Below are 19,161 nucleotides of genomic sequence, written 5' to 3'. Positions count from 1 at the left end.
GTCCGGCTTCATTCCCTAGGATTAGGTCCAGTACTGCCCCTTCTCTTGTAGGACTTTCTACATACTGGCTCAAAAAGCTCTCCTGTATACATTTTAAGAATTCCACCCCCTTTAAGCCTTTTACACTAAGACTATCCCAGTTGATATTGGGGATGTTGGAATCCTCTACCATTATTACTCTATTATTTTTACACCTCTCTGAGATTTGCCTACATATCTGCTCCTCTATCTCTTGCTGACTGCTTGGATGCCTGTAGTACACTCCCAGCCAAGTGATTGCCCCCTTTTTGTTTTTAAGTTTTACCCATATGGCTTCATTTGAAGAACCTTCTAAGATATCATCCCTCCTTACTACAGTAATTGACTCCTTGATCAACAGTGCAATGTCACCTCTTCTTTTACCCCCTCCCCTGTCACGCCTGAAGATTCTATACCCTGGAATATTGAGCTGCCAGTCCTGTCCTTCCCTCAACCATATCTCTGTGACAGCAATAATATCATAATCCCATGTGTTAATCAATGCCCTCAATTCATCTGTCTTACTAGTAAGACTCCTTGCATTGAAATAGATGCAATCCAACCTTGCATTTTTCCCTTGTGCCTGAACAGGTCTACATTTGCTCTGCCTTCCAGACTGACTCAGTTTCTCTTTTATATTTGACTGAGCCTCACCCCCAACTTGTACAGGTTCCACCTTCACCAGAAACAGACCTAGTGATCCAGGAAACTAAAGCCCTCCCTCCTGCACCATCTCTTCAGCCATGCATTCATCTGCTCTATCCTCCTATTCCTATACTCGCTAGCATGTGGCACTGGGAGTAATCCAGAGATTACAACCTTTGAGGTCCTGCTTTTTAATCTGCTACCTAGCTTCCTAAATTCTTGTTGCAGGACCTCATCCCTCTTTCTACCTATGCTTTTGGTACCAATGCGTACCATGACCTTTGACTGTTCACCCTATCCTTCAGAATCCAGGAGCATCCGGAATAAGGTGGGTGAGCTTGCAGCATGGGTTGGTACCTGGGATCTCGATGTCGTGGCTATTTCGGAGACATGGGTAGAGCAGGGCAGAAATGGATGTTGCAGGTTCCGGGATTTAGATATTTCAGTAAGAAGAGAGAAGATGGTAAAAGAGGGGGGGGTGTGGCATTGTTAATCAAGGAGAGTATTACAGCGGCAGAAAGGACGCTTGAGGACTCGTCTACTGAGGTAGTATGGGCCGAGGTTAGAAACAGGAGAGGAGAGGTCACCCTGTTGGGAGTCTTCTATAGACCTCCGAATAGTTCCAGAGATGTAGAGGAAAGGATAGCGAAGATGATTCTCGACAGGAGCGAGAGTAACAGGGTAGTTGTTATGGGGGACTTTAACTTTCCAAATATTGACTGGAAATACTATAGTTCGAGTACTTTAGATGGGTCAGTTTTTGTCCAGTGTGTGCAGGAGGGTTTTCTGACACAGTATGTAGACAGGCCAACCAGGGGCGATGCCACATTGGATTTGGTACTGGGTAATGAACCCGGCCAGGTGTTAGATTTAGATGTAGGTGAGCACTTTGGTGATAGTGATCACAATTCGGTTAGGTTTACCTTAGCGATGGGCAGGGACAGGTATATACCGCAGGGCAAGAATTATAGCTGGAGGAAAGGAAATTATGATGCGATTAGGCAAAATTTAGGATGCGTAGGATGGGGAAGGAAACTGCAGGGGATGGGCACAATCGAAATGTGGAGCTTATTCAAGGAGCAGCTACTGCGTGTCCTTGATAAGTATGTACCTGTCAGGCAGGCAGGAAGTTGTCGTGCGAGGGAGCCGTGGTTTACTAAAGAAGTTGAAGCGCTTGTCAAGAGGAAGAAGAAGGCTTATGTTAGGATGAGACGTGAAGGCTCAGTTAGGGCGCTTGAGAGTTACAAGCTAGCCAGGAAGGATCTAAAGGGAGAGCTAAGAAGAGCGAGGAGAGGACACAAGAAGTCATTGGCGGATAGGATCAGGGAAAACCCTAAGGCTTTCTATAGGTTTATCAGGAATAAAAGAATGACTAGAGTTAGATTAGGGCCAATCAAGGATAGTAGTGGGAAGTTGTGTGTGGAATCAGAGGAGATAGGGGAAGCGTTAAATGAATATTTTTCGTCAGTATTTACAGTAGAGAAAGAAAATGTTGTCGAGGAGAATACTGAGATTCAGACTACTAGGCTAGATGGGATTGAGGTTCACAAGGAGGAGGTGTTAGCAATTTTGGAAAGTGTGAAAATAGATAAGTCCCCTGGGCCAGATGGGATTGATCCTCGGATTCTCTGGGAAGCCAGGGAGGAGATTGCAGAGCCTTTGTCCTTGATCTTTATGTCGTCATTGTCGACAGGAATAGTGCTGGAAGACTGGAGGATAGCAAATGTTGTCCCCTTGTTCAAGAAGGGGAGTAGAGACAGCCCTGGTAATTATAGACCTGTGAGCCTTACTTCGGTTGTGGGTAAAATGTTGGAAAAGGTTATAAGAGACAGGATTTATAATCATCTTGAAAAGAATAAGTTCATTAGCGATAGTCAGCATGGTTTTGTGAAGGGTAGGTCGTGCCTCACAAACCTTATTGAGTTTTTCGAGAAGGTGACCAAACAGGTGGATGAGGGTAAAGCCGTGGATGTGGTGTATATGGATTTCAGTAAGGCGTTTGATAAGGTTCCCCACGGTAGGCTATTGCAGAAAATCCGGAAGTATGGGGTTGAAGGTGATTTAGAGCTTTGGATCAGAAATTGGCTAGCTGAAAGAAGACAGAAGGTGGTGGTTGATGGCAAATGTTCATCCTGGAGTTTAGTTACTAGTGGTGTACCGCAAGGATCTGTTTTGGGGCCACTGCTGTTTGTCATTTTTATAAATGATCTGGAAGAGGGTGTAGAAGGGTGGGTTAGTAAATTTGCGGATGACACGAAGGTCGGTGGAGTTGTGGATAGTGCCGAAGGATGTTGTAGGGTACAGAGGGACATAGATAGGCTGCAGAGCTGGGCTGAGAGATGGCAAATGGAGTTTAATGCGGAAAAGTGTGAGGTGATTCACTTTGGAAGGAGTAACAGGAATGCAGAGTACTGGGCTAATGGGAAGATTCTTGGTAGTGTAGATGAACAGAGAGATCTTGGTGTCCAGGTACATAAATCCCTGAAAGTTGCCACCCAGGTTAATAGGGCTGTTAAGAAGGCATATGGTGTGTTAGCTTTTATTAGTAGGGGGATCGAGTTTCGGAGCCACGAGGTCATGCTGCAGCTGTACAAAACTCTGGTGAGACCGCACCTGGAGTATTGCGTGCAGTTCTGGTCACCGCATTATAGGAAGGATGTGGAAGCTTTGGAAAGGGTGCAGAGGAGATTTACTAGGATGTTGCCTGGTATGGAGGGAAGGTCTTACGAGGAAAGGCTGAGGGACTTGAGGTTGTTTTCGTCGGAGAGAAGGAGGAGGAGAGGTGACTTAATAGAGACATATAAGATAATCAGAGGGTTAGATAGGGTGGATAGTGGAGTCTTTTTCCTCGGATGGTGATGGCAAACACGAGGGGACATAGCTTTAAGTGGAGGGGTGATAGATATAGGACAGACGTCAGAGGTAGTTTCTTTACTCAGAGAGTAGTCGGGGCGTGGAACGCCCTGCCTGCAACTGTAGTAGACTCGCCAACTTTAAGGGCATTTAAGTGGTCATTGGATAGACATATGGATGAAAATGGAATAGTGTAGGTCAGATGGTTTCACAGGTCGGCGCAACATCGAGGGCCGAAGGGCCTGTACTGCGCTGTAATGTTCTAATGTCCTGCAGCCGCTCTGTGACACCCTTGACCATAGCACCAGGGAGGCAACATACCATCCTGGAGTCACTTTTGCGGTCACAGAAACGCCTATCTGTACCCCTAATGATAGAATCCCCTTGCACTATAGCTCTGCCACTGTTCTACCTCCCCTCATGTGTAGCTGAGCCACCCATGGTGCCAGAACGTGACACTTGATGCTTTCCCCTGATACATCTCCCCCAACAATATCCAAAGTGGCTTTTTTTATTCATTCATGGTGTTATAATGCTGTAGTTTATTTCAGGGAAATATGTGGTGTGTCTTTAGGACAGTAAAGGATCAGTACTGCTTTAAGAACAAGCAGGCCTCAGGTGTTACCGAGAAGGTGCGTTCTCGTTGCCTTGGATACAGCCACAGTAGGAATGTAAATTTGCAAGGACTCTAATTTTTTCTATTTTAAATGTTGTTTATATCTTCATAGTGGTTAAAATTTTAGTTTTTCTAATTAAACAGTTAATTTGTTGATTTAAAGACACCTGGCTTGGTTTGTCTCATTCAGGGGTTAATAGATGGTACAATTTGGCTGGGTCTTTCTTTAATTGGGAAAGTTTAAAATGATCTGTTAGGCGATCTGTAGAGGGACGGGATTGAATTAACAGTGCATTTCTCCCACCACAATCAGAATCACAAATTTTGATTGGGGCTTTGACTGGAGCAGTCGATCGTAACATATTAATTGGGGGCTCGCTCGAGATTTGAATCGTATGTTAATTGGGTTTCTGGATTTGAATCATATCTTAATTGGAGGCTTGCTCGCAATTGAATCATATTTTATTCAGTGGCTCATATATGAGATCAGAATCAGATTAATTTGGAGGGCTCGCATTTGAAATCATAGTAATTACTCGTCTTTGGGATAACATATTTAAATTGGGGTCCTGCGTTTGGTGGAGGTGTTATGATCCTGTAGTTTTTTGGGGGGAAATACGTGGTGTGTCTTTAAGACAGTAAAGGATCAGTACTGCTTTAAGAACAAGCAGGCCTCAGGAGTTACCAAGAAGGTGCATTTTCGTTGCTTTGGACACAGCCATTCAGAGATTGCGATTCAAAGGGTACATTCTAGTTGCCTTGGATACAGCCACTCAGACTGATCATCGAGAGATACATTTGTTACAATTCAATTTTGAATTGGCTTGTAGTGCAAACAAATTGTTCTAACAGGAGACACAGACAGACATCACCTGAAGACAGGAGCAGCGATGGCTGGCGGACCTGGGCTAAAGCTGATCCGGAGCAAGAGCTGTAAAAGAGAGCGCGGGCTCGAGGCCCTCACTTACCTGAAGACAGGAGTGGTGGCAGCTCTCTCGGCGCGTGCTGAGACTCGCAAAAAAAACTTACAGTGATATCATGGGAAATCTGCAAGGTGATTGGTTGGGTGAGAAGCAGCGAATGGGTGAGTGCATTTAAATAGCTTAAAAAAAGGGAAAGTTTTTTTGTTGAAAAAAAAACCTTTAGTGATAAGGTGAGTACTTCTAAAGTGTTTTTTTTAAAAATTCAGTGTAGCTTATTAAGGACTTTAGATTGCAGTGGGGCGAACAAGGCCCCTAGTGTAAATAGTATTTTTTAAAGGGAGTAACTAATTAATCTAAAGGTAAGTCATGACGGGAGAGCTCAGCCCCGTGATCTGCTCCTCCTGCGCTATGTAGGAAATCAGGGACGCTTCCAGTGTCCCTGCTGACCATGTGTGCAGGAAGTGTATCCATCTGCAGCTACTGGCTACCTGCATTACGGAGCTGCAGCTGCAGGTGGATTCACTGTGGAACATCCGCGATGCTGAGGACGTCGTGGATAGCACATTTAGTGGGGGGGGGGGGTCACACCGCAGGTAATGGCTGCACAGGCAGAAAAGGGATGGGTGACCACCAGAATGAGTAGTAGGCACAGGCAGGAGTCCCCTGTGGCCATCCCCCTCTCAAACAGATATACCACTTTGGATACTGTTGGGGGAGATGACCTTCCAGGGGAAAGCAGCAACAGCCAAGTTCGTGGGACCACGGAGGGCTCTGCTGCACAGCAGGGGAGGAAAAGGGGTGGAAGAGCTATAGTGATAGGGGATTCTATCGTAAGGGTTACAGATAGGCATTTCTGTGGCCGCAAATGTGACTCCAGGATGGTATGTTGCCTCCCTGGTGCTAGGGTCAGGGATGTCACGGAGCGGCTGCAGGACATTCTGAAGGGGGAGGGTGAACAGTCAGATGTCATGGTACACATTGGTACCAACGACATAGGTAGAAAGAGGGATGAGGTCCTGCAACAAGAATTTAGGGAGCTCGGTAACAGATTAAAAAGCAGGACCTCAAAGGTTGTAATCTCTGAATTACTGCCAGTGTCACATGCTAGTGGGTTTAGAAATAGGAGGATAGAGCAGATGAATGCGTGGCTGAAGAGATGGTGCAGGACGGAGGGCTTTAGTTTCCTGGATCGCTGGGTCTGTTTCTGGTGAAGGTGGGACCTGTACAAGTTGATTGGGTTGCACTTGAACCGGAACGGGACCAACATCCTTGCTGGGACGTTTGCTAGTGCTGTTGGGTGGAGGGTGGTGTTTAAACTAATTTGGCAGGGGAATGGGATACAGAGTGGAGATACAGTAGGGGGTGATGCACAGCCAAATATAGAAGAGAAACAGAGTCAGTCTGGAAGGCAGAGAAAATATAGACCTGTTAAGGCACAAGGGAAAAATGAAAGGTTGGATTGCATCTATTTCAATGCAAGGAGTCTTACTAGTAAGACAGATGAATTGAGGGCGTTGATTAGCACATGGGATTATGATATTATTGTTATCACAGAGACATGGTTGAGGGAGGGGCAGGACTGACTGCTAAATATTCCAGGTATAGAATCTTCAGGCGCAACAGGGGAGGGGATAAAAGAGGAGGTGACATTGCACTGTTGATCAAGGAGTCAATTACTGCAGGAAGGAGGGATGATATCAAAGAACAAACAAAGAACAAAGAACAGTACAGCACAGGAACAGGCCATTCGGCCCTCCAAGCCTGCGCCGATTTTGATGCCTGCCGAAACTAACACCTAATATCTTAGAAGGTTTTTCAAATGAGGCCATTTGGGTAGAACTTAAGAACAAAAGTGGGGGCGGGGGGGGACGATGTAATCACTTGGCTGGGAGTGTACTACAGGCTTATAAACAGTCAGGGAGAGATAGAGGAGCAGATATGTAGGCAAAGCTCAGAGAGGTGTAAAAATAATAGGGTAATAATAGTAGGGGAATTCAAATTACCCAATATTAACTGGGATAGTCTTAGTGTAAATGGCTTAAAGGGGGCGGAATTCTTAAAATGCATACAGGAAAGCTTTTTGAGCCAGTACTTAGAAAGTCCTACAAGAGAAGGGGCAGTACTGGACCTAATCCTGGGGAATGAAGCTGGACAAGTGGTAGAAGTATCAGTGCGGGATCATTTCGGGGATAGTGACCATAATTCTGTAAGAGTTAAGGTAGTTATGGAAAAGGACAACGATGGACCGGAAATAAAGGTACTGAATTGGGGGAAGGCCGATTTCAATATGATAAAACAGGATCTGGCCAAAGTGGATTGGGAGCAGCTACTTGTAGGAAAGTCTACATCAGACCAGTGGAAGTCATTCAAAGAGGAAATAGTGAGAGTTCAGAGCCAACATGTACCTGTTAAGGTGAAGGGTCAGACCAACAAGTCCAGGGAATCCTGGATGTCAAGGAATATAGAGTATTGGATCAGGAAAAAAAAGGAGGCTTATGGCATTTTCAGCTGAAAACAATGGAGGCATTAGAGGAGTATAGAAAGAGTGGGGGGGGGGGGGGTATTTAAAACATTAATTAGGAGAGCGAAGAGGGGACATGAAAAAACAGTGGCGGGCAAGACAAAGGAAAATCCCGAGGCATTTTATAAGTATATGATGGGCAAGAGAATAACCAGTGAAAGGCTAGGGCCCATTAGGGACCAAAGTGACAATTTGTGTGTGGAGCTGGTGGATATAGGTGATGTTTTAAATGATTATTTTTCATCTGTTTTCACTGTGGAGAAGGACGATGTAGGTGTAGAGATCAGGGAGGGGGAATTGTGATATACTTGAACATATTAACATTGAAAGGGAGGAAGTATTAGATGTTTTAGCAGGCTTAAAAGTGGATAAATCCCCAGGCCCAGATGAGATATATTCCAGGCTGTTATGTGAGGCAAGGGAGGTGATAGCAGGGGCTCTGACACAAATTTTCAAATCCTCTCTGGCCACAGGAGAGGTGCCAGAGGATTGGAGGACAAATGTGGTACCATTATTCAAGAAGTGTAGCAGGGATAAACCAGGTAATTAAAGGCTGGTGAGTCGAACACCAGTGGTTGGGAAACTATTGGAAAAAATTCTGAGGGACAGGATTAATCTCCACCTGGAGAGGCAGGGATTAATCAGGGATAGTCAGCATGGCTTTGTCAGGGGAGATCGTGTCTAACTAACTTGATTGAATTTTTCGAGGAGGTGACTAGATGTGTATTTTTAGATTTAGATTTAGAGATACAGCACTGAAACAGGCCCTTCAGCCCACCGAGTCTGTGCCGATCATTAACCACCCATTTATACTAATCCTACACTAATCCCATATTCCTACCACATCCCCACCTGTCTCTATATTCCCCTACCACCTACCTATACTAGGGGCAATTTATAATGGCCAATTTACCTATCAACCTGCAAGTCTTTTGGCTGTGGGAGGAAACCGGAGCACCCGGAGGAAACCCACGCAGACACAGGGAGAACTTGCAAACTCCACACAGGCAGTACCCAGAATTGAACCCGGGTCGCTGGAGCTGTGAAGCCGCGGTGCTAACCACTGCGCCACTGTGCCGCCCTAAGGGTAAAGCAGTTGATGTAGTCTACATGGACTTTAGTAAGGCTTTTGATAAGATCCCACATGGGAGATTGGTTAAGAAGGTAAGAGTCCATGGGATCCATGTCAGTTTGGCAAATTAGATCCAAAATTGGCTTAGTGGCAGGAGGCAGAGGGTGATGGTCAAGGGCTGTTGTGAGTGGATGCCTGTGACCAGTGGTATACCGTAGGGATCGGTAATGGGACCCTTGCTGTTTGTAGTGTACATTAATGATGTAGATGTGAATATAGGAGGTATGATAAGTAAGTTTGCAGATGACATGAAAATTGGTGGTGTCGTAAATAGTGAGGAGGAAAGTCTTAGATTACAGGACGATACAGATGGGCTGGTAAAATGGGCAGAGCAGTGGCAAATGGAATTTACTCCTGAGAAGTGTGAGGTGATGCATTTTGGGAGGACTAACAAGGCATGGGAATATACAATGGATGGTAGGACCCTAGGAAGTACACAGGGTCAGAGGGACCTTGGTGTTCATAGATCACTGAAGGCAGCAACACAGGTCGATAAGGTGGTTAGGAAGGCATATGGGATACTTGCCTTTATTAGTCGAGGCATAGAATGTAAGAGCAGGGAGGTTATGATGGAGCTGTATAAAACGCTAGTTAGACCACAGCTGGAGTACTGTGTGCAGTTCTGGTCGCCACACTATCAGAAGGATGTGACTGCACAGGAGAGGGTGCAGAGGAGCTACGCCAGGATGTTGCCTGGGCTGGAGCCTTTCAGCTATGAAGAGAGACTGAAAAGGCTAGAGTTGTTTTCCTTAGAGCAGAGAAGGCTGAGGGGGGACATGATTGAGGTATACAAAATTATGAGGGGCATTGATAGGTTAGATAGGAAGAAACTTTTTCCCTTAGTGGAGGGGTCAATAACCAGGGGGCATAGATTTAAGGTAAGGGGCAGGAGGTTTAGAGGGATTTGAGGGAAAATGTTTTCATCCAGAGGGTGGTTGGTATCTGGAACACACTACCTGAAGGGGTGGTAGAGGCAGGAACCCTCACAACATTTAAGAAGTATTTAGATGAACTCTTGAAACGCCAGAGCATACAAGGCTACGGGCCAAGTGCTGGAATAAGGGATTAGAATAGATAGGTGCTTGATGGCCGGCACCGACAGGATGGGCCAAAGGGCCTGTTTCTGTGCTGTATAACTCGATGACTCTATGACAGCTTTGTGTTAGCACCTGAAAGAAGGGCTCTCAGACCATTTCAACTGAAGGAAGAGAATTTAGTCATTTTATTTATTATCTCTCAAAATTCTAAAAAATGTCAAGACAAAACAGAGATCTCTGATAATTTAAACTGAAGGAAGGGAAGTTAGACTGTGACAATCTTTTATCCCTCAAAAATTCTCAAGCCAAATTGATTCATTGAAAAAGTGTTTGCAAGTTGTTAATTGTTGAAATTCATTGCTGGAGAGGGAAAGCATCACTTACTGCTGGAATTAGACTACGGACTGTTCTACTGTTGAAGAACCTTTTTTTCCCCATCGGCCGGCTTTGAGGACTTCAAGCAACCTTGGACTTCTTTCAACTCCGGTAGGAGCGTAAATTTGCAAGGACTCTAATTTTTTCTATTTTAAATGTTGTTTATATCTTCATAGTGGTTAAAATTTTAGTTTTTCTAATTAAACAGTTAATTTGTTGATTTAAAGACACCTGGTTTGGTTTGTCTCATTCGGGGGTTAATAGATGGTACAATTTGGCAGGGTCTTTCTTTAATTTGCAAAGTTTAAAATGATATGTTCGGCGATCTGTGGAGTGACAGAATTTAATTAACAGTGCGTTTCTGCCACCACAATCAGAACCGTAAATTTTGACTGGGGCTTTGATGGGAGCAGTCGGTCGTAACATATTAATTGGGGGCTCGCTTGAGATTTGAATCGTATATTAATTGGGTTTCTGGATTTGAATCATATCTTAATTGGGGGCTCGCTTGCAATTGAATCATATTTTATTCAGTGGCTCGTGTATGGGATCAGAATCAGACTAATTTGGAGGGCTCGCATTTGAAATCATAATAATTACTCATCTTTGGGATAACATATTTAAATTGGGATCCTGTGGTGGAGGTGTTATGATCCTGTAGTTTTTGGGGGAAATATGTGGTGTATCTTTAAGACAGCAAAGGATCAGTACTGCTTTAAGAACAAGCAGGCCTCAAGAGTTAGCGAGAAGGTGCATTCTTGTAGCCTTGGACACAGCCACTCAGACTGAGCATCGAGAGATACATTTGTTACAATTCAATTTTGAACTGGCTTATAGTGCAAACAGCCTGTTCTAACAGGATACACAGACAGACAGCTGTGTGTTAGCACCTGAAAGAAGAACTCTGAGCATTTCAACTGAAGGAAGAGAATTTAGTGTGTTTATTTATTATCTCTCAAAAAGTCAAGACAAAACAGAGATCTCTGATAATTTAAACTGAAGGAAAGGAAGTTAGACTGTGACAATCTTTTATCCCTCAAAAATTCTAAAGCCAAATTGATTCATTGAAAAAGTGTTTGCAAGTTGTTAACTGTTGAAATTCATCGCTGGAGAGGGAAAGCATCACTTACTGCTGGAATTAGACTACGGACTGTTCTACTGTGAACAAAGAACAGTACAGTACAGGAACAGGCCATTCGGCCCTCCAAGCCTGCGCCGATCTTGATGCCTGCCTAAACTAAAACCTTCTGCACTTCCGGGGTCCGTATCCCTCTATTCCCATCCTATTCATATATTTGTCAAGATGCCTCTTAAATGTCTCTATGGTACCTGCTTCCACCACCTCCCCCGGCAACAAATTCCAGGCACTCACCACCCTCTGTGTAAAGAACTTGCCTCGCACATCCCCTCTAAACTTTGCCCCTCGCACCTTAAACCTATGTCCCCTAGTACCTGACTCTTCCACCCTGGGAAAAAGCTTATGACTATCCACTCTGTCCATGCTGCTCATAACTTTGTAAACCTCTATCATGTCGCCCCTCCACCTCCGTCGTTCCAGTGAAAACAATCCGAGTTTATCCAACCTCTCCTCATAGCTAATGCCCTCCAGACCAGGAAACATCCTGGTAAACCGCTTCTGTACCCTCTCCAAAGCCTCCACGTCCTTCTGGTAGTGTGGTGACCAGAATTGCACGCAATATTCTAAGTGTGGCCTAACTAATGTTCTGTACAGCTGCAGCATGACTTGCCTATTTTTATACTCTATGCTCCGACCGATGAAGGCAAGCATGCCGTATGCCCTCTTGACTACCTTATCCACCTGCATTGCCACTTCCAGTGACCTGTGGACCTGTACGCCCAGATCTCTCTGCCTGTCAATACTCCTAAGGGTTCTGCCATTTACTGTATACTTCCCACCTGCATTCGACCTTCCAAAATGCATTACCTCACATTTGCACATTTGTCCAAATTAAACTCCATCTGCCATTTCTCCACCCAAGTCTCCAAACGATCTATATCCTGCTGTATCCTCTGACAATCCTCATCACTGTCCACAACCCCACCAACCTTTGTGTCGTCCGCAAACTTACTAATCTGACCAGCTACATTTTCTTCCAAATCATTTATATATACTACAAACAGCAAAGGTCCCAGCACTGATCCCTGCGGAACACCACTAGTCACATCCCTCCATTCAGAAAAGCACCCTTCCACTGCTACCCTCTGTCTTCTATGACCGAGCCAGTTCTGTATCCATCTTGACAGCTCCCCTCTGATCCCATGTGACTTCACCTTTTGTATCAGTCTGCCATGAGGGACCTTGTCAAAGGCTTTACTGAAGTCCATATAGATAACATCCACTGCCCTTCCTTCATCAATCATCTTTGTCACTTCCTCAAAAAACTCAATCAAATTAGTGAGACACGACCTCCCCTTCACAAAACCATGCTGCCTCTCGCTAATAAGTCCATTTGTTTCCAAATGGGAGTAAATCCTGACCCGAATAATCCTCTCCAATAATTTCCCTACCACTGACGTAAGGCTCACCGGCCTATAATTTCCTGGATTATCCTTGCTACCCTTCTTAAACAAAGGAACAACATTGGCTATTCTCCAGTCCTCTGGAACCTCACCTGTAGCCAATGAGGATGCAACGATTTCTGTCAGGGCCCCAGCAATTTCTTCCCTTGCCTCCCTCAGTATTCTAGGGTAGATCCCATCAGGCCCTAGGGACTTATCTACCTTACTGCTTTGCAAGACACCCAACACCACCTCCTTTTTGATAATGAAATGACTGAGACTATCTGCACTCCCTTCCCTGGGCTCATCATCCACCAAGTCCTTCTCCTTGGTAAATACTGATGCAAAGTACTCATTTAGTAGCTCACCCATTTCCTCTGGCTCCACACATAGATTCCCTTCTCTGTCCTGGAGTGGGCCAACCCTTTCCCTGGTTACCCTCTTGCTCTTTATATATGTATAAAAAGCCTTGGGATTTTCCTTAAGACCTTTTTTTCCCCATCGGCCGGCTGTGAGGACTTCAAGCAACCTTGGACTTCTTTCAACTGTGGCAGCTGCGTAAATTTGCAAGGACTCTAATGTTTCTCTATTTTAAATGTTTTTTATACCTTCATAGTATTTAAGAATTTAGTTTCTCCCACCACAATCAAAATTGTATATTTGATTGGGGCTTTGACAGGAGCGGTTCGTCGTAACAATGGGATCTGGGCATTGCTGGCTAGGGCAGCATTTATTGCCCATCCCTAATTGTCCTTGAGAAGGTGGTGGTGAGCCACCTTCTTGAACTGCTGCAGCCCATGAGGTGTAGGCGCACCCACAGTGCTGTTCGGAAGGGAGTTCTTGGATTTTGACCCAGCGACAGTGAAGGAACGCCGATATAGTTCCAAGTCAGGATGGTGTGTGGCTTGGAGGGGAACTTGCAATTGGTGGTGTTCCCATGGAACTGATGCATTTATCCTTGTAGTTGGTAGAGATCGCGGGTTTGGAAGGTGCTATCTAAGGAGCCTTGGTGAGTTGCTGCAGTGCATCTTGTAGATGGTACACACTGCTGCCACTGTGTGTCAGTGTGGAGGGAGTGAATGTTCATGGATGGGGTGCCAATCAAGTGGGCTGCTTTAATAAAAGCAAAATACTGCAGATGCTGTAAATCTGAAATAAAAACAAAAAGTGCTGGAAATACACAGCAGGTCTGGTAGCACCTGTGGAAAGAGAAGCAGAGTTAACGTTACAGGTCTGTGACCTTTCATCAGAACTGGCAAAGTTTAGAAAAGAATTAGGTTTTAAGCAAGTGAAGGGGAGGGGAGTGGGTGAGAGAACAAAGTGGAAGATGTTTGATCGGGCAGAGGGCAGGAGAGATTAAACAACAAAGCTGTCCTGGGACAAAGGCAAAGTGTGTGTTAATGCTTGTGGTGAAAGACATTAGTCCAGAGAGACTGTTAATAACAGAATAATGAGCAGCTCTGACTACATGAAAAGCAGGCACATGGTTAAAAAATAAAATATAAAAAAAGGCGAGTCACGCTCTGAAATTATTTAACTCAATGTTCAGTCTGCAAGGCTGTAGTGTGCCTAATCGAAAGATCAGGAGCTGCTCCTCGAGCTTGTGTTGATGTTCGCTGGAACACTGCAGCAAGCCAAGGACAGAGATGTGAGCATGAGAGCAGGGGTGTGTGTTAAAATGGCAAGCAACCAGAAGCTCGGGGTCATGCTTTTGGACTGAGCGGAGGTGTTCCACAAAGTGATCACCCAATCTGCATTGTGAGCAGCGAATACAGTATACTAAATTGAAAGAAGTACAAGTAAATCACTGCTTCACTTGAAAGGAGTGTTTGGGGCCTTGCAGAGTGAGGAGAGAGGAGGTAAAAGGGCAGGTATTGCACCTCCTGCCATTGCATGGGAAGGTGCTGCGGGAAGGGGATGAGGTGTCAGGGGTGATGGAGGAGTGGACCAGGGTTTCCGTGGAGGGAACGGTCCCTTCGGAATACTGACAGGGAAGGGGAGGGGAAGATGTGTTAGGTGGTGGCATCACGCTGGAGGTGGCAGAAATGGCGGAGGATGATCCTTTGCATGTGGAGGCTGGTGGGGTGGAAAGTGAGGACAAGGGGAACCCTGTCACAGTTCTGGGAGGGAGGGGAAGGGGTCAGACACGGTTGAGGGCCCTGTCAACCACAGTTGGGGGGTGGGGGGGCTGGGGAATCCTCGGTTGAGGAAATAGGAAGACATATCAGAAACGCTGTCGTGGAAGGTTGCATCATCAGAGCAGATGCGTCGGAGATGAAGAAACAATGAGAATGGAATGGAGTCCTTCCAGGAGGTAGGGTGTGAAGAAGTGTAGTCGAGGTAGCTGTGGGAGTAAGTGGGCTTATGATGAATATTAGTAGACAGCTTAGAGGACAATATCCCCAGAGATGGAGACAGAGAAGTCGAGGAAGGGTAGGGAAGTATCGGAGATGGACCATGTAAAGGTGAGAGAAGGGTAGAAATTGGATGCAAAGTTGATAAAGTTTTCCAGTTTGGGGCGGGAGCAGGAAACGACACTGATAGAGTCATCAATGTACCGGAAAAAGAGTTGGGGAAGGGGGCCTGAGTAGGACTGGAACAAGAAATGTTCGACATATCCCACAAAAAGACAGGCATAACTAGGACCCATGCGGGTACTCATAGCAACACCGTTTACTTGAAGGAAGTGCGTGGACTGCTTTGTCCTGGATGGTGTCGAGCTTCTTGAGTGTTGTTGGAGCTGCACCCATCCAGGCAAGTGGAGAATATCCCATCACACTCCTGACTTGTGTCTTGTAGATGGTGGACAGGCTTTGGGGAGTCAGGAGGTGAGTTACTCGCTGCAGGATTCCCAGCCTCTGACCTGCTGTTGTAGTATTTATATGATTAGATTAGATTAGATTAGAGATACAGCACTGAAACAGGCCCTTCGGCCCACCGAGTCTGTGCCGAACATCAACCACCCATTTATACTAATCCTACACTAATCCCATATTCCTACCAAACATCCCCACCTGTCCCTATATTTCCCTACCACCTACCTATACTAGTGACAATTTATAATGGCCAATTTACCTATCAACCTGCAAGTCTTTTGGCTTGTGGGAGGAAACCGGAGCACCCGGAGAAAACCCACGCAGACACAGGGAGAACTTGCAAACTCCACACAGTCAGTACCCGGAATCGAACCCGGGTCCCTGGAGCTGTGAGGCTGCGGTGCTAACCACTGCGCCACTGTGCCGCCCTACTCCAGTTCAGTTTCTGGTCAATGGTAACCCCCAGGATGTTGATAGTAGGGGATTCAGCAATTGTAATGCCATCAAATGTCAAGGGGCGATGGTTAGATTCTCTCTTGTTTGAGATGGTCATTGCCTGGCACTTATGTGGCACGAATGTTACTTGCCACTTATCAGCCCAAACTTGGATATTGTGTCCAGGTCTTGCTGCATTTCTACATGGACTGCTTCAGTATCTGAGGAGTCACGAATGGTGCTGAACATTGTGCAATCATCAGCGAACATCCCCACTTCTGACCTTATGATTGAAGGAAGGTCATTGATGAAGCAGCTGAAAATGGTTGGGCCCAGGACACTACCCTGAGCAACTCCTGTAATGATGTCCTGGAGCTCAGATGATTGACCTCCGGCAACCTCAGTGGCGCAGTGGTTAGCACCGCAGTCTCACAGCTCCAGCGACCCGGGTTCAATTCTGGGTACTGCCTGTGATGAGTTTGCAAGTTCTCCCTGTGTCTGCGTGGGATTTCTCCGGGTGCTCCGGTTTCCTCCCACAAGCCAAAAGACTTGCAGGTTGGTAGGTAAATTGGCCATTATAAATTGCTACTAGTATAGGTAGGTGGAAGGGAAATATAGTGACAGGTGGGGATGTGGTAGGAATATGGGATTAGTGTAGGATTAGTATATATGGGTGGTTGATGGTCGGCACAGACTCGGTGGGCTGAAGGGCCTGTTTCAGTGCTGTATCTCTAAACTAAACTAAACTAACCACAACCATCTTCCTTTGCGCTAGTTATGACTCCAACCAGCAGAGAGTTTTCTCCAATTCCCATTGACTCCAGTTTTGCTAGGGCTCCTTGATGCCAGACTCAGTCAAATGCTGCCTTGATATCAAGTGCAGACACTCTCACCTCACCTCTTGAGTTCCAGCTCTTTTGTCCAAGCCTACTCACTCAACACCCAGTAACCCACTGAGCAATTGACCACTTACCCATCCCCCACTCACCCAGCATCGATTCAACTGTCACTGACTCACCCATTGCCCACTCACTCTGATTCATCAGCTGAGGGAGGGCAGTAGTTGATAATCAGCAGGAGGTTTTCTTGCCACTCCTTGGTCTGTCCTGTCAGTGGGATGGCAGTGTCTGAGACATTGTCTGTAAGGTATGATTCGGTGAGTATGACTACGTCAGGCTGTTGCTTGACTAGTCTGTGGGACAGCTCTTCCAATTTTGACATAAATCCACAGATGTTAGTGAGGAGGACTTTGCAGGGTTGACTGGGCTGGATGTGCCTTTATCATGTCCAGTGCTTAGGTTGATGCCAGGTGGCTCATGGGTTTTATTATTAGATTTTATCATAATGGATTTGTTTATTCTGAGTGGCTTGCTAGGCTATCTCAGAGGACAATTAAGAATCAACTTTATTGATGTGGATCAAGAGTCACGAATAGGCCAGACCAGGTAAGGATGGTAGATTTCCTTTCCCAGAGGGCATTATTGAATGAGTGGGTTTTTACAACAATTCAGATATTTCATGGTTATCATGACTGATACTATTTTTTTAACCAAATTGTATTTTATTCCAGATGTTAATCTGATCACTAGTGTTTACAGTTATAAAATGATAGGAAGATTTTGTGAAGGCAATATAACAATGGGACCAGAGTGGTTCCTCCACCACCAGCACACAGTGGTTGATGCACTGCAGCAACTCGCCAAGGCTCCTTCAACAGTACCTTCCAATCCCAAGACCTCCACCTAGAACAAGGGCAGCAGACACTTGGACACACCACCACCTGCAAGTGACTTGGAACTATATCGCCGTTACTTCACTGTCACTGGGTCAAAATTCGAGAACTATCTTCCTAACAGCACTGTGGCTGTAACCTACACCACATGGACTGCAGCAGTTCAAGAAGGCAGCTCACCACCACCTTCTCCAGGGCAATTAGGGATGGGCAACAAATGCTGGCCTTGCCAGCGATGCTCACATATGCTGTACTCATAATTGAATCATAAATTGTGAGACCTGAGTATTCATACTGGATTGTGTGGTGTAACATCTCATTAAAAACCTGATTCTGCATTGTTACAACTCCACATGTCTGTACTGTGACGTATAAAGTAACAATACTAATTAGGACAAGTAGTCACAACAGCCTCTATGCGTAGCCATAAAATGCCATATGGAATAAAGAGTAGAATCTTAAAATTTGCTGACAACACCAAACTTGGAAGTATGGCAAACAGCGAGGATATGAACTGCCTGCAGCAGGACATAGATAGGCGAGCAGAATGGGCAAAGGGAATTTAATAATGACAAGTGTGAAGTGATGCATTTTGGCAGAAGGAATAGAGAGAAGCAATATATACTTAATGGCACAGTTCAAAAGAGAGTGCACAAACAGAGGGACCTAGGGGCACCTGTGCAAAGATGTTTGAAGGTGGCAGAACATATTGAGAGATTGGTTAGTAAAGCATATGGGATCTTGGGGTTCATATAGAGGCATTGATTACAAAAGTAGGGAAGTTATGTTGAACCTTTATAAAGCTCTGATTAGGCCCCAACAGGAGTACTGCATCCAGCTCTGGTCACCACACTTCAGGAAAGACGTGAGGGTCCTTGAGAGGGTGCAGAGGAGATTTACCAGAATGGTTCCAGGGATGGGGATTTTATGCACAAGGTTAGGTTGAAAAGCTGTGTTTGTTCTTCTTAGAACAAAGGAGATTACAAAGAACAAAGAACAAAGAAAATTACAGCACAGGAACAGGCCCTTCGGCCCTCCAAGCCTACGCCGATCCAAATCCTCTATCTAAACCTGTCGCCTATTTTCTAAGGGTCTGTATCTCTTTACTTCCTGCCCATTCATGTATCTGTCTAGATACATCTTAAAAGACGCTATCGTGCCCGCGTCTACCACCTCCGCTGGTAATGCATTCCATGCACCCACCACCCTCTGCGTAAAGAACTTTCCACGCATATCCACCCTAAACCTTTCCCCTTTCACTTTGAACTCGTGTCCCCTTGTAATTGAATCCCCCACTCTGGGAAAAAGCTTCTTGCTATCCACCCTGTCTATACCTCTCATGATTTTGTACACCTCAATCAGGTCCCCCCTCAACCTCCGTCTTTCTAATGAAAATAATCCTAATCTACTCAACCTCTCTTCATAGCTAGCGCCCTCCATACCAGGCAACATCCTGGTGAACCTCCTCTGCACCCTCTCCAAAGCATCCACATCCTTTTGGTAATGTGGCGACCAGAACTGCACGCTGTATTCCAAAT

The sequence above is a fragment of the Heterodontus francisci genome, chromosome 15, assembly GCF_036365525.1.
Source record: "Heterodontus francisci isolate sHetFra1 chromosome 15, sHetFra1.hap1, whole genome shotgun sequence".
Taxonomy (NCBI): domain Eukaryota; kingdom Metazoa; phylum Chordata; class Chondrichthyes; order Heterodontiformes; family Heterodontidae; genus Heterodontus; species Heterodontus francisci.
This window is presented reverse-complemented; position numbering follows the sequence as displayed.